The 15,309-nt window shown below is 39.7% G+C and overlaps 1 protein-coding gene across 1 annotated transcript in view; it reads right to left on the bottom strand.

Moving 5' to 3' along the window:
* The window catches only part of LOC122797053 (polyamine-modulated factor 1-binding protein 1-like), a 2,450,839-nt gene that overhangs the window by 168,832 nt on the left and 2,266,698 nt on the right, over positions 1-15,309 (bottom strand). The window lies entirely within an intron of this gene.

The raw sequence follows: 15,309 nt of genomic DNA, 5'->3' as shown, positions 1-15,309 counted from the left end.
ACTAAATAGATATGGGTAGCAGCTTTCCCTCCAATAAGTGGGATCTCGTAAGTAACTTGTGAGTTGTCTTGGCAAATCCTGCAAATGAACATGCTAGCTGAAAGTGCTGCATCAGTCTAAACCTAAGCCCAGTGGCTTCACTCTAATCATCAGTGTTGTTCAGCTAGCACTAAGCTGTGTTCTTGTTGTCTTACATCAGCTTTAAAGACATAAAAAATACAATTATCAAAGATTCTAAAACCAAATGGAAACTCATGTCATTGTCTCTCAAAGCATGACAAATTTTTATTTTAAGCATTTGCTGTGGCAACGAAATCCTACCCAGCAGTACTATAAAATGAAACATATGGTAAGTTTTACTTGAGTTTACATATAACCCAAGTTTTAGATGCTTAAATAATTATAGTTTGACGACTTCTACTCCTCATCCGCCAACACACACAAGTTCATTTCATTATGCCAGCTGCAACAATATTAAAATGAATTGCTTGTGGTCTTGGGATACGTTGCATACACATCTCCTACTGGATGATTCTACAAACTTTATCTTCGATTAATATGACTTTTAAGGGTGCTAGCACTCCTTTCACTGCTGCCTAGTTAGTTCTAAAAGTTTAGGGGTTAAGAGCGCATAAACCCCCTTTAAAATAGTATTTATGGAAAATAGTTTTCACATAACAGAGAAGTGACATGTAACACTAACTTCTTACATTATGTATTGTGTTTCAGAATCATAACTTAGTCTGAATTTTATGAAGTTATAAGGTAGGCAGTATATTTCCAAATGCTTTACTGCCCAGAACAATGAGACCGAGCTTACTTCTAAAAGTAGAATGCAAACATTTTTATATTTAAAATATGCAACTTGTTATTTATAGCTTCTTGTCACCAAATATGACTAGTTCAATTATTACACTGAGTCTTTCTGGCAGAGGTTAACAACAACTAATCATTGCAAAACATGCAGAGGGAAACTGATAGGCAGGGTGCAGTGGGAGTGGGGGCATGTCGACAGTAGTGGGCATTGGCAGCACTGGACAGCAGCAGAAGGGACACATTCTAACTGATGAGGTATGCAGCAACATGGCATTTATTTTGTAGACCTCCAAGACAATACAAGTGTGGTTGACCAAATTTGCTGATAGCTGCAATTTAGGCACAGTTATTCTCTCAGGAATTGCCAAATGAAAACTCCAACCACCACCAAAAACGCCATTATCCATGTAGACAAATAGGGCAAGGTGAATTCACACTGCACTTTATTGTTATATAAAACTTCCAGCAGTTAAGGGCTTTCATCCCATGTGGGACTTCATCAGAACTACTGTAAATGTAAAAAGCCCTACTTAAATACACAATTAAAATCACATGACAGTTAAATTAATTCAAACATTTAAAGGAAACTAACCTATAAAAATATATATGTATATATTTTTTGTATATTTTAAAACCAAAATTCAAAATCAACACATACATATAAATATTATTTGCATTATTACATTAAAACCCACATGGATATGGCCCATGTACCACATCAACACTCTAAGCTCTTAAGATTAAGAAAAGAAAAACAACAGGTATCATTTAAACCAGGGAATACTTGTGCATTTAAACTAAGCTGCCATAGAAGCTCTCTAACTAATAAGTGGTCCTCAATTACCCTGCCCCTTACATCTCTTTTTAACTGTTCTACTATAATATACCTAAAAATGTGAGTGACACACTTTTATATGTCTATAACGTGCATTAGTTTCTTTGCACTTAATAATGTCCCTCTCATGCTAGCAAATTCTATCCTTCACTCTAATAGTTTTACCGATGTAAAATGTAGGACACATTTGGCAGCAAGTAACATATATTGACCAATTATTTTCACAATTATACCTTCCTTTGACTTTAATCATCTGGCCATTCAAGTTGATCCTATCCCCCACCAAAATGTATTGGCAAATCTTACAATGGCCAAATTTAGACATACCACTTTTATCTGTCTTACAACATCCCTTTACTCTATACTGAGTTCCCCTCTCCATCAGATCCTAACTACTAAACTAAACTAAACTAAACTAAACTGGTTAATATATGTTGCTTGCTGCCAAATGTGCCCTGCATTTTCCATCGGTAAAACTATTAGGAGAGTGAAGGATAGAATTTACTAGCATGAGAGGGACATTATTAAGTGCAAAGAAACTAATGCACTTTATAGAAAGTGTGTCACTCCCATTTTTTTAGGTATATTATAGTGGAACAGTTAAAAAGGGATGTAAGTGGCAGGGTAATTGAGAACCACTTATTAGTTAGGGAACTTCTATGGCAGCTTAGTTTAAATACACAAGTATTCCCCAGTTTAATTGAAACCTGTTCTGTTGTTTCTGTTCTTAACCTTAAGAGCTTAGAGTGCTGATGTCGTACATGGGCCATATACATGTGTTTCAATGTAATAAAGCAAATAATATATATATATATATATATATATATATATATATATATATATATATATATATATGTGTGTGTGTGTGTGTGTCTGTGGATTTTGAATTTTGGTTTTAAAATATACAAAAAATACATACATATCCACGAATAAAATACCGTAGGGAAGCCAAGAATAAATGGATGACCAGGTAGGCTGCCTTAATAAAGGTACGGTGGGATGTCGGTGAAGAAGCTGGGCTACCGGTAGAGCCTTGAGAAAGGCTGTGCGTACCCGAGCTCTTGTGGTTGAAGGCTGAGTAAAGCCTTTAGAAAGGCTTCGTATACAGGTATAAATGTTCCCATTTAACACAGATAAGGCTTTTTAGGGTGTCCTCCAGTTGCCACATGTGGTCCGATGAAGAGTCAGTCTCTGGGGTGTTCTAGTTCAATGTTGATGGCTGGGGGTGTAAATAGGTCTTGTAACCACCTGGTGTTCATAGCTGTTTGAACTAGAACACCCAACGCAGAACAACCCAGAGACTGACTCTTCATCGGACCACATGTGGCAACTAGAGGACACCCTAAAAAGCCTTATCTGCGTTAAATGGGAACATTTTTACCTGTATACGAAGCCTTTCTAAAGGCTTTACTCAGCCTTCAACCACAAGCGCTCGGGTACACACAGCCTTTCTCAAGGGTTTACCGGTAGCCCAGCTTCTTCACCGACATCCCACTGTACCTTTATTAAGGCAGCCTACCTGGTCATCCATTTATTCTTGGCTTCCCTAGGGTATTTTATTCGTGGACATTTTTCCTCCTCTGCATAGGAGCTTGAATACCCAGGTCCCACAGACAATCATTTTCCTGCTGGACATTTTTCACCAAGGGCACCCGTACCTTGGTCTAATTTTTGTCTGAGGGCTCACACAGCCACGGACACCAGGTGGTTACAAGACCTATTGACACCTCCAGCCATCAACATTGAACTAGAGCACCCAACGCAGAACAACCCAGAGACTGACTCTTCATCGGACCACATGTGGCAACTAGAGGACACCCTAAAAAGCCTTATCTGCATTAAATGGGAACATTTTTACCTGTATACGAAGCCTTTCTAAAGGCTTTACTCAGCCATCAACCACAAGCGCTCGGGTACACACAGCCTTTCTCAAGGCTTTACCGGTAGCCCAGCTTCTTCACCGACATCCCACTGTACCTTTATTAAAGCAGCCTCCCTGGCATCCATTTATTCTTGGCTTCCCTAGGGTATTTTATTCGTGGACATTTTTCCTCCTCTGCATAGGAGCTTGAATACTCAGGTCCCACAGACAATCATTTTCCTGCTAAAAAATACATACATATATATTTTATAGGTTAGATTTCTTTACATTTTTGAATTAATATAACTGTTATGTGATTTTAATTGTGTATTTAAGTAGGGCTTTTGATATTTATAGTAGTTCTGATGAAGTCTTAACATGGGATGAAAGCAATTAACTGCTGGATGTTTTATATAACAATAAAGTGCAGTGTGAATTCACCTTGGCCTATTTTCCTACGTGGTTACAGTTATCCGCTCATCCACTGATGACTAAAGTGGTCCAAAATAGCTAGAATAGGCACATACCTGGTGGACTGAAAATAGTCTAAAGCTAAATGCAAAAAAAGTGCAGCACAGTAGCAAAAAGTTGTTCACACCTCATTTGTTAGTGGTACTCCTATTTAAACCAATACAATCATAAGAGACCTGGGTAATTAACTACATACTTTTCTCTCATTTGATCATCTTGTTTTCATGATAGTCTGGAAATCCTTCTATGTGGGTCAGTTAGTTTTCAAGGGAATAACTTTAAAATTCAACAAAGACATCTTACATTGAACTCTTCCCCTATCAGATCCGTCACTGAATGCAGTGCTCCCTTTGGTATATACAAAATTCAAGCATATCTCTCAAATGGAAAAGCCGCAACATTTTTTAACCAAAAAATAAATAAACAAAGTCCTGAAACTTTTCAGCTATTCTTACATATTAGCACAACTCTCCATATATTCAGTAGCCTACCGGCTGCTCCAAGGTGACCTGCATATGCCTTTTGGAGCCATGAAAGACTCAGTCCTAGCTGAGCTACCATTTTTCCCACAAAAACAGTGACTCTACAAACACTTGTACTTGGGGCCTCAATTTACACCAACAAACAAATAAGACTACCTGGAGGGACAGGTTCCTTCAATGCATTCTCAGCCTTTGGAATAAGTTACGAGTATAGGTAAAGCAATGTACTATGTTGTATGCATTTAAGGCAAATCTTGATGATCAGATGGGAAGACATATTTAGGCGATTGTGCATAGTAAGACAGACCAGGATGTACAACAGCAAGCACTGCCCCTGGTGTAATGTGGGCAGACCTTATAACATCATCCCTCATATTTTTCAAGAACTACATGTAGGTGTAAATAAAGTTTTTTAATAAGATGAAACAAAACAGGTTAATGTCCATTGAGGAGCTTATGCCCCTGCACCCGCCCCAAAAGTATTGCAAGGCACATACAATTATGTAGCGCAATAGGTGTTGGGGGATGTCTTTCCCCAGAACTAAGTCAGCAATGCCCATTACAGTTTAAATTTTTAATATTTTTTTTCTTCTTAAACATTTTAATGCTTCAAAAAAAAAGAACTAGGATAACAATTAAAAAATGTAATGAGCACTTAACTGACAGCCCCATAAGAATTTCCATCAATTCTGCATTGCCCACACTGCCTGTCGGGTGCCAGAATCCGCCACATAACACAAGCACTCAGGTCACTCCAGCACAAGTACAAATATGACTGTGTCACTGTCCATTTTGGTGTGAATGACCTGAGTCGTTCCTCCCTGGACTACATGAAGAGAGACATGGAAGAGCTCTCTAATCACGTAGCGCAGGCCGGTATGACCCTGACCCTGAGTAGCATCCTGCCCTCACCAAGAATGATCCATGGTATAAAGAAAAAATTCTCGATTTCAACAATTGGCTAAGTTTCTGGTGTCATTCAAAGGGGATCCAGTGTCTGTCCGCCTGGGATGACATGCTCGACAAGCCACGTTGCTTCGCTAGAGATGACTTGCACCTGTCACCCTTAGGCTTTTAAATACTGGCCAAGGCCCTTGCCACCCCCATAGTGCCTTTTTTAGGCAAGGCTCAAAAGACAAACCCACTGCCATAAATAGCACAAGTAACAAAAAACCGAGGGTAATGATACTCAATGCCAGAAGTCTAAATCTCAAAATGCACGCGCTCGAGGCACTCCTCAGTATGGAGAAAATCGATATATGTGCAGTATCAGAAACCTGGTTTAAGGCTCCAGAGAGCACCCCAGCATTACCAGTCTACAACTCATACCATACATTACGGCCACAGAACCCAAACCGAAATACAAAAGGCGGGGGCGTATCCATATTCATCAAGGATACCCATACCTCCAGGTTAGTGGTACAGTGAGATGCTTCAGAGATCATCCACGTGCAACTAACAATGGGCAAAACTGCAATTCAAATTGTAGCTTGCTACAGATCACCCACCATGTCCCAGGACCCCCATTACGCATTTCTGGAAACACTGGGAAACATAAAGGTTCTACCAAACACCATAATATTGGGTGATTTCAATTACCCAAACATGAACTGGGAGAACTACTCAAGTACTAACTCCCTTGCCCAACATTCTCTAGAATTTATAAACTCAAATGCCCTGGTTCAACTGGTCAACATTCCCACCAGAGGTGACAACATATTGGACCTGGTCATCATCAACATGGGCGACCGGTGTTCCACAATGGAGGTCAACCCCTCTCTCGTTAGATCTGACCATAGACAAATCACTTTGGATATCCACATTCCGCCCCCACCCCAAGACAAGAAAACCACTGTGAAAAACTTTTCAAAAGTAAACTTCACGTTACTTAAGACCGAGGTGGAAAGTTTCAAAGCCCCCATGCTGAAGGATAATGCTGTCAAAGCTGCAAAATCCTTTACTAATGCATTCTACGGGCACCTACAAAAACGCATGGATCATGCCATCCCAAGCAAAACCAAGACTCACTCCTCCAAGAAACCAGTCTGGTGGACTCCTGCCATAAACAAGCTATACAATAGAAGGAGGAAACTAGTACAGAAAAGAGTAAAATCCCAAGAAGGGAAGACATCGCTGATCAGTATCAGCAAGAAACTATGATCCCTCATAAAATCATCCAAGGAGAGCTTTGAAAGAAAAATTGCCAAGGACTCCAAAGATAACCACAAGGCATTCTTTAGCTATGTCAAGAATCTAAGTGGCAATGCTCAGATCTGCTCAGAGTTAGTGCAGAATGGCACAAAATACACTGAACCGACCGGTTTTGCCAACATCCTGGCAGACAGGTTCAGTGCAAACATCACCCCCCTCTCACTCCCAAAAAGGCCGTTAACCATACCAGAAGAATGTAGAGTCCCTGAAATCACAGACACTCAGGTTAAAACAGCCCTCTCCAAAGCCAAAAACACAGCATCAATGGGACTGGATGGGGTCCCTGGCTGCGTCCTACATGAGCTCAAAGATGAACTAACCCCTCACCTAAACACACTGTTCAAACTCAGCCTCTCCACAGGCTACGTACCCATACAGTGGTGCACAGCAACGGTTATTCCGCTCCACAAAGGTGGAGCCATAAAAGACCCTGGGAAATATCGCCCTATAAGCCTGACTAGCTTGGTCTGCAAGACTATGGATTGCATCATCATGGAACTCATTAAAAGAGAAATTGGGAACCTCCAAACACTGGACCCTACCCAGTTTGGCTTTGTTAAGGGCAGATCATGCCTCCTAAACCTGGAGGACTTTGAGACAGTTACCAAGGCTATAGACGAGGGAAAGGTGGTACACACAGCCTACCTAGACCTCGCTAAGGCCTTCAACACCATTCCACATTCTGGTATTATAGACAAGCTCACCAGCTTGAACATAAACCCCTACGTCACAAGATGGGTTGCCAACTGGCTCATGGACAGAACCCACATGGTGAGAGTTGCAGGAGCTAGGTCCGACTCTAAACCGGTTACAAGTGGTGTTCCCCAGGGCTCAGTCCTAGGACCCCTCCTGTTTGACATATACTTCTCAGAGGTACAGGCAAGCACAGGAGGACTATGGCTGACCAAGTTCGCAGACGACTGCAAACTAGGTGCTATAATTGACTCTCTGGCTGACACAGACATCCTCCAAAAGGGTCTCACTGAGACAGATACCTGGTGTCAAAATCATGGCCTCAAGCTAAATGCCAAAAAGTGCACAGTCATCCCCTTTGGAAAAAACAAAGTACCCACAAACTACCACATAGGTGGTAGTCCCCTAAATACAGAAGACGTAATAAGGGATCTGGGGACCCAAGTAGATCGTAATCTCACCTTTGATAATCACATTGCCAAAGTGGTTAGAAAATCCTTCTATGTGGCCCACCTAATCACAAAAGGGTTCGCATTCAGATCAAAAGAGGTCATTGTGCCCCTCTACTCATCACTCATCAGACCCATCATAGAGTACAGCGTCCCATTTGGGATGTACCTTACAAGACACCTGCAACAGCTGGAAAGACCACAGAAGTACCTCACCAAGAGGATCACTGTCCTCAAACACATGCCCTATGCAACTTGAGTGAAGAAACTACAGCTGTACTCGGTTGCATACCGCCTACTTAGAGGTGATCTCTGCCTGACATACAAGGCCATGTCCTACCCAGAATTAATGGACATGCTCCACCTAAAGAAAACCTTATCCGCTCAAACCACATGCTCTAGGGATCTAAACTTCACCACAACAATAAATAGGACGTGCTGGAGGGATAGATTCCTATCCCAGAGACTTCCCATGCTTTGGAACAAGATCCCAATCTACATTAGGCAGAGCTCCTCACTAACACTCTTCAAAAGAAACCTTGACGAGTGGATGGAAAACAAAAAGTTTACCTCGGGGATCACTTCAGTGGCTCTGCTGGACAGAGGCACAGGGAACTAATCTAAGGGGGCGGCGAAAGCCAACACATTCTGGCTAGGCTTATAAATGCCTTTGGGCAGATAGCCTAGTACCTACCTAAGAACCTACGACAAGGATGATGGTTTGTCTTAAAATAAACAATCAACCACATTTACACCATGGATATCATGTACAGCCCTGCCTGATTTGGGAGTTGGGCACTGATAAGTACTCTTAAACAGTGTCAAAAACTTTTAACTGTGTCTGCTTAACAGATTATATGACTAAGCCTTTTATGGTCTCTGCATACTTCAACCCTGTCCAGAATTTTGTCAAAGTGACAGATTTTTGTCTCATATTTTTGGCCTTTTCCTCAAAAATGTCTTGTCTTTTCTGGAAAATCATTGTGGAATGGTCACTAAATAATGACAGACTTTTAGCAATTTAGATTTCATATCCTTAAGAAAACTGCAAGCCAAAGTACATCCTGTTATATTATAACATTTCTACGTCTATGAGATCAATATTTAAAGTATGTATCTATTGTGGGGATTTTGTCCAGAATTGTGTCAAGACAGAGAGGTACGTGTCCCTGTGATAAGTTGCCTAGTGTTGTTCCTATGTGCCTACTGCAGTCCTTTCCCCAAGGCTCTATTTTACCTAAGGCCAACCCTGTCAGGCTTTGCCCTTGCTCAACCCCTACCCCAAAACTCCTTTCTGCAACTTGCATTTTATTTGACATTTTCAAATTTTGATGCTGTTGTGAAATAAACTTAAGTGGCTGAAACTGCACTGCAGATATATTTTACAGATGCATACATGTACACAAATACACGTTTGTGTAGCATGTGAATGAGATGTACAATTAATCATTTCAACATGCAGTGTGTGAGCTTCGATACACAATAGAGTTATTTCAAAAGGTAAGATGACTTAACTAGCTGCACTGCATGCTAGTAATAATCACTACTTGATCATTGTTCCTGCCTTATTATCCATGACTAGAGCCACTGACTCAGCAGCACTTAACCAATGAGGCTAAGTGGGAGCAGCCATAGATAAAACAGCAAGTACAGTGGTCACAGTGGTGATTACTATTATACAACATAACTGCAGGAAATTATTTTAGAACTTTATTTTGCAGTGACCCTAAAAAGTAGCCTTTTAATTTGTCTGCCTTTGAAACAGACCCCAAATATGTCCCTATTTTGAAGGAATGTTTCTATTTTTAAGCCTGATTTACCCCTGTACAGGAAGCCCCTATTTTTGAAGGTTATATCCCTATTTTCAGGTTTGATTTACCCCTCCATGCAGTTCTCTGAATCCCTCTCATCACATGATTTTTTGATGCTATTTAGTATACAGAAAATCACACCATATGACCAACATACTAATAGCAACAATAATGTAAAATAATAGGACACACGTATTACATTTCCTTTTTTCTTAAACAAAAATAAATGACCTTGTGTGGCAGAATTTTGCAATTTTTCAAATTAAAGTCTACAGCTTTTACATTGTTCTTTATGACAACGTGCTTACGTTTTTCCATCATTTTTTGTCACTCTGTTTTCAAACGTGTTTCTAAGTAGTATCTCACATTCTACTTTCAGCGGGAAGAGTTATGTGATGTTTGGTATTCATATTTTATCCTAATTAGATGTCCAGATTTTTAGCTGGATGTTCCAACTTTTCAAGGGCCTTTGTTCTTATTTTCAATGCCTGCATCTTGACAGGTAGGCTATGAAACCATTTTGTGTGAATTTCCTATTGTGCAACTTTTGACAGCTTCTATCTTCTAAACTGTATGTTCTGCGAGTCTGAATGCTGACATCATAGGAACAATACTAGCCAAGTAACTATGAGGACTGTAATAGGTCCAGCCATTACACCTTTAAGCAGATACACTTAAAAGTCTATGCCTCCCTTTTCAAGTACTTAATACACAGACTATAGGGCAATTATAATAGCAATGAGTATTCTGCAAGTGGAAGTTAGGGAGTATGAGTTAAGAATGGAAAGGATGAAGGAATCAACATAGTCAAAAGAGATATTTTTTATTCACTAGGTGTAAAGTGAAACACATGAGGTGTAGAAAAATAGAATGTGTGCTACAGCATAAACTGCTACTAAACAGGAAGCTAAGATTATCCAGGAATCAACAAATGTGATCTTGGTAGAAGGAAGATGATAGGCTTGTAAGAAAGAGAAGTCTTTCCAACTCTGAAACAATACGAATCACTGTTGCTCTTTCACTTTCTTGACTTTCATGAGTATTTTCTTCTACGAATGTTTCAAGAAAGGTGAATAAAAAAATTAAAAAAAAATCTGTGTTTTGGTATTACACTCCCTTGTCAGAGTATCTGCAACTAGAATGTGAGAGATGGCCATATAAACCCCACTTCCTGACAGCAAAGCCAAGTCCTCCAACTTCTGAAACCTGATTTCAGCACCTGCTTGGCTCTCTTCCTAGTCATTACTGTCCTGAGATAGTATGCTGTCTTTCCCTGACAGGTGCACTGCTAAGATTTCTTTTTACAATTTATTTTATTGATTTTTTTCATAACACAATGCCCACCCATGCAGAAGAACACCAAAGTAAACAAAACAAGCAAACAAATCCTCATACCCTGTGAACTAAGATACAGAACAATGGATAAATAAAACTATATTAAAAACTGCATGTACTCTCCTAGTAATTAAGATAAATGGTTAGAGCCTAAATTAACAGTCTGCTGGCCTGGGAAGAAGGACAATTTTCAACTGATAAAAAGACATTATTAATTCAACCAGGCAGCAGTAATCAGAAAATGCTGTGATTTCAACTCATTTTGTACAAACTGACCTAAGCATAACCTGCTCCCTCTGCAAACACTCCATAATCTCTTTATGTTAGACTGCATAAGCAGTAATTGTGGTGAGAGTACATTATTCCCATTTGGATTTTTCTGTGTAAACCTGAATATAAATAAATAAATAAATAAATAAATAAATAAGAAAGAAATAAAGCATTCAATGCTTCTAATCACTTGTCTACACTGTTATCTTTAAGGTGGATGTCCACGCTGAGAGAATGTTTTATAACCACAAAAAGGCATCATGTCCTTTTCTATTCCTAAACAAGCTGACAGAATGTTCTATAACCACAAAAAGGCACCATATGCAGCATGTCCTTTTCAGTTTCTAAACAATGTATAACAACACATTACATGCACCCACTGGAGAGGTGCTGAAAACATAAAAAAAGCTATATTCATCTTAAAGAGCTTGGATACATCATATCAAAGTTGGGTACATTTCGCCCGTATTAGGCATTTTTCAAGTGTAAAGGCTCCAAGAAAAAAAAAAGCAGAGGAAATAGTAAGAGAGTTGTCCCAGTGCCCCTGGTGTAAACTGCTTCTGTCCCCCATTGTATGCAGCTGGTTCTTAAAAGGTAGTTGTTAAGTTGATATAGTCTATTTGGTTCAGTAGTCATACCTGTTTATGTAAACTATGGATTCCATCTAACCCATGCTGTTGCTTTCTTTGATTTTTAAAAGCTAGAGTCTTACCCACTGTCTGTACAGCTGGATTCAAGTCTTTTGATTCCTACTGGAGATGCCACTCACTATTCACCAATCCTGCTACTTTCACAGTCCCATCTAAGCCTTTCCAAACATCTTATATAAGCACACGTATTTTATATCATCTCTCTTATCTGAAGACCAACATATTTTTCTTTTTTTTCAGTCCACTGTAGTGGGGTACTCATGCAGACATTAAACAAGGTCAGAACTTCCAACAATGAACTGTGCAGTACCTTGCTAGTAACCAGCATTACTGCAGACCCTACTGGCTGTTTCCCTTACATTCTGCTAGCAAACTAACCAAATGCTTACTAAGGTTATAACCTCTTGATCTACTTCAGTACTTACACAGTATTTGTTTCTTAAAATGTGACAGTTGTCTTGATAAACTCTGGACAGACTGTCCCCAGAAAGTCATTTTGAAGTAGCTCAAAGCAGATATTTACATTAACAACTGTTTAAAGATAAGAGTGCAATGCATGACTGACTTCCTCCCTGGAATACCCTCAGATCAGCATCCTACATTATCCGGCATTTTTAGACCACATAACAAAAAAAATCTGATGAAAATAACCCATTATAAATATGTTCCTAAGTCAGTGCTATTCAGTAAAACAGAAAATTAAGATCGCAGTACTCTTCAGGGTTCACTATATCCTGCTCATGTTCTGCATGGAACTGTATGGCGTAAGTACATGCACTGTCATTTCAATTAGGTGATTCAGGGGATGCAAGCTGCATTATCTATTACTGGAGACAATGCAAAGTAAAAACATGAAAGATTATGGAGTGAAATGGATATCCTGTAGCACTATTCACTCTGACAGTTAATGTCTGTATGTATATTGTATAAATACATATCTATATTTATATCTAATCTGTCTATATATAGATATATATAATGCATATATATGGGTATTCTAAACTTGAGTGAAATAACTAAATATCGAAGTCTCCATCTTTAAAAGAACAATGTTGACGCATCACTATGCATATGCTGAGAAATAACCTTGAAGCATGCAAATGAAAAACTTAAAGTCAAAAACATTGCTTTTTGTAGGGATAAACCCCTCTGTAAACCATAACCCCTTCTAATTTTACCTTCCACCTCAGAGATTGTACAATATCATAATGGGGAAAAGGCATACTCCTCAACCCCAGCAGTGTCGGGATCTCACACACTTGCTGACCAAATTGTGCGTCTGTATGTGGTTTATGTCTATTGGGTTGTCCCATCCTGTAATAAAGTAAAACTACAAAGTACCAGAGTGCCTGTGGTTCACTGGGTGCCAACTTGTTTCCGGTACTGGAAGAGCAGAAGGCTGTTGTTTCTAGGCCTGCACCAGCTGCTTGGATTAATTTTCCAGTACTGAGGAAGTGCAGCACTCAGAGGGTCATCTTTCACATGACCTGGCAAACCAAGGTCACCTCTGCCTGAGTTGGTGGCAGCAAAAGATCCCCACAGCATTTACAGGAAAAAAAAGAACAGACGAAGTTCTGTGTTGCCCTGGAGAAATTTCCCGTGTCAGTATTTGTCGCCTCACAGTAAGACGCTGTCTGGTTCGATTCTCAGCTAGAGTGTCTTCTGCGTGGAGACATGCATGAATGGGCGTACCTTCGTTGAAGGTTGTACATCAGAACTGGTAACTCGGCATGTAAAAATCAACTACCAATCATTAGCGGACCGGAGTTCTGCAGTGGCGACCCCTAACCAGGAAAAAGCCAAAAGAAACAACAAAAAAGTATGAATAGCACTTCTGGTCTCCCTTGAAAAGAGGAGAGTAGCCTAGTAGGACCAACAGAGTCATCAAAGCATAAACAAATAAAAAAAATAAATGACCACAATGCAGAGCCAGAGCATGGTCAAATGGGGCCCTAAACATTGTAATGGACCATGCTTCACCCCCCCAAGCCATTCTGGTATCCTAATACTTGCCTCTGTCCCCCAGTTACCATAAACACTATTGTTAATACTCAGTGTACAGAAATGTGGATTTAATTTAAAACTTTTAATTTATTTATTTATCCTTAGTTGACAAGGTTGATGTCACTAGGCTAGTGTCCTCTTTTAAGTGGAGACTTTTACTGATGTTTATACTACTAGGCTAACTTTGGCCAGGGCACTGGGGAACCTCTCCCTACTAGTTTTTAGTTCAGGTAGATGTAATAGATCTCACAGCTCCTACCATCAACACAGGCAGATGGAGTTGTGCTTTAACATCTCATCTGACAGGCAACATAGTCAGGAGTGCAGCACCTCCACTTACACTGCACTGCAGTGTCAGAAATCCATCTACATGATGTGGGAGTAGAACCCACAGCCTTCTCCACCAAGGGCAACTATGCAATGTGTTCCGCTACTAAATAAAAATCACAAACAGGCTACCAATCCAAACAGAAAACTCTATCGCCTCAGCTAAAATGCCTTCAAGGAGTATAAAAAAACAGAAAAAACAAACATCTTTATATAATAAAACAATTAAGCAAATATATACATAATCAATTAAATAATTAAATTAAATGAGATCCCTCCAGTTACATTCAGTATTCAGACCTGAAGGAATTAAAGTGCTATATTTAAGAATATAAACAGATTCCTTACACAACAATGTATGTTTGAGTGCTACAATATCACAATACTTAAAAGAAATATGCTCAAGAACAGGACCCTTTAACCCTGATGCACCACCACTGTGGCATAGTTTAAAATGTAGTGTAATAGGGCTCTCAGATTTTAACATTTAATGTCCCTGATATGAGTGCATTTGAAATTTGTAGCTTTGAACACTTTTTTCCATTAAGCAGTGAAACATAATGTATGAACCAATAAATGACAAAACTACCCATTCCAGGTTACAGAGTTTGAACCTGAGCAGGTTAATTAACCCCCCTAACTAGGGCAACACAGACACACACACACACACACACACACACACACACACACACACACACACACACACACACACACACACACACACACACACACACACACCCACCCACACACACACACACACAGCTTGTAGCTCACTGAAGTTCTAAAATTCAATGAGGCTTGGCTCAAGTTATCCATAAATCAATATGACTCTGACGTGCTAAAACGTACCCATACTTCTACTCCAGTCATTTAAGAAAATCAAATCTCACACACTGCTCTAAATACGTGCACTTTGTTCTCAGTGGCTGGAAAAACACATATGCGGACACAACAAAGACTGCGTGTGTGTAGGAAAAATAAGTAATGTTGCAAAAATGTTAATTTATTTTTTATTAATGTTGTGGCTGCTTCCACCCCCACCCACCCTCACCCCCAGCCAGCAGGCTCTAGGCTCTGCTTCCATGCTGAAGCAG

The sequence above is a fragment of the Protopterus annectens genome, chromosome 3.part0 (assembly GCF_019279795.1).
Source record: "Protopterus annectens isolate FY-2018-M chromosome 3.part0, PAN1.0, whole genome shotgun sequence".
NCBI lineage: Eukaryota > Metazoa > Chordata > Ceratodontiformes > Protopteridae > Protopterus > Protopterus annectens.
This window is presented reverse-complemented; position numbering and strand designations above follow the sequence as displayed.